The sequence below is a fragment of the Rattus norvegicus genome, chromosome 4 (genome assembly GCF_036323735.1).
Source record: "Rattus norvegicus strain BN/NHsdMcwi chromosome 4, GRCr8, whole genome shotgun sequence".
NCBI classification, from domain to species: Eukaryota; Metazoa; Chordata; class Mammalia; order Rodentia; family Muridae; genus Rattus; species Rattus norvegicus.
Window position 1 is genome coordinate 98,459,823 of NC_086022.1, and position 1,340 is coordinate 98,461,162.

The 1,340-nt window shown below is 39.1% G+C and overlaps 1 non-coding gene across 1 annotated transcript; it reads right to left on the reverse strand.

The window, feature by feature from the left end:
* Positions 1-659: 659 nt before the first annotated feature.
* Positions 660-797, reverse strand: LOC120102696 (small nucleolar RNA SNORA17). Its single transcript, XR_005504310.1, has one exon. It is a non-coding gene; the product is annotated as a small nucleolar RNA SNORA17 (small nucleolar RNA).
* Between the last annotated feature and the right edge of the window lie 543 nt (positions 798-1,340).

Consider the following 1,340-nt stretch of genomic DNA (forward strand, 5'->3'; position numbering starts at 1 on the left):
TCCCTCAGACATCAGCATGTTCCCAGGGCAGCAACTGAGTCTGGGTATGTCTATGTGGATTTTGATGGTAACTGACCCTGTTGCTATAGGGCAAAGAAGCCCTCTATGGTCCCAGGTGCATCCTCAGCTACTCCCATCATGCTGTTCCTCATAACTCTTGAGTCTCCAGTTTTGCCTTTCTTCTTTGTGTCCACATCCTTCTGCTTCTCTTTCTTTTAATTCCCCCTCCCCCCTCTGTTTCTCTTTCTTTTTCACTTCTCTACCACTTTTTTGCTTTTCTTAGCTCTGCCTGTGATCTCTGAGTATCTGGGGTTGTTTCAGCAGTGGTCTCAGGAGTGCTATTTCCTTCTCATATATTCTGGTTCTAGTCAGATATCATCTGAGGCATGATCTGTTTCCCAAGCTCCTCTTAGCTAGATTGGTGGTCATCTCAGTTTAGCTCCTTGTTTGGGCCCCATGTTGTCAGTGTGGTGGTCCTCCTGCACTTGCTCCTTGCTCTGTCTGCCAAAGCTTCCCCTTGAAAAGGTTGTCTTTTACTGCTGCCTATGGACGATAGTCCTACGTGTGGTTCTTCTAGTTTCTGTCTTCCTGTTATTGGAGACTATCTGGACCTGCCTGGCTTCAGTCTGATTGTCTTTTTAGGATTACTATTTTCAGGGAATGCTAGACTACTAATTATTCAGATGTTTATAGGTCAGAATACTGATTAGAGACATATCCTTTCTCTTCTGTGCCACCTACTCACACATTTCTTTTGTGGCACAAAAGAAATACATGCTATACCTGTAGGTGGTAGAAGTACACTGCAATCTTAATTAGTACAATTTATACAACAGAGAAGAATTAAGTAAGAAGATGTAAACTGCTTTTCTCAGCCTCATATTTTCTTACTTATGCTGTCATTTAACTTTCCACATAAATTCTAGACTGAGTTTACCAATGTTCAAAACTCTTTCAGACATATTATCGTCATTATAGTGAGTTTATTTGCACATTGGAGATAATATACATTTAAGTCATTTATGAGACTGGAGAGAATATCCAGTAGGTAAGAGCATTTCTGCTCTTGATAGGGGCTTGTAATTGATTCTTACCCACTACTGTCTTTATCTTCATTTCCAGAAATTTCAGTACCATCTTCTCTCCTTTGAGGGACAGTTACATAATGCCCTTACAAAATTGCACACAAAATATATATACATTTTTAAAGAACAATAGTCCACATTATGACCACAGATATATTCTCTATTCACTTCTGTGTCTTTTAATGTTCAAGGCATATATTGCTATTCTCAAAGGATATAAAGATTTCATAATATCTATTTTGAGGTTTTTCTCTA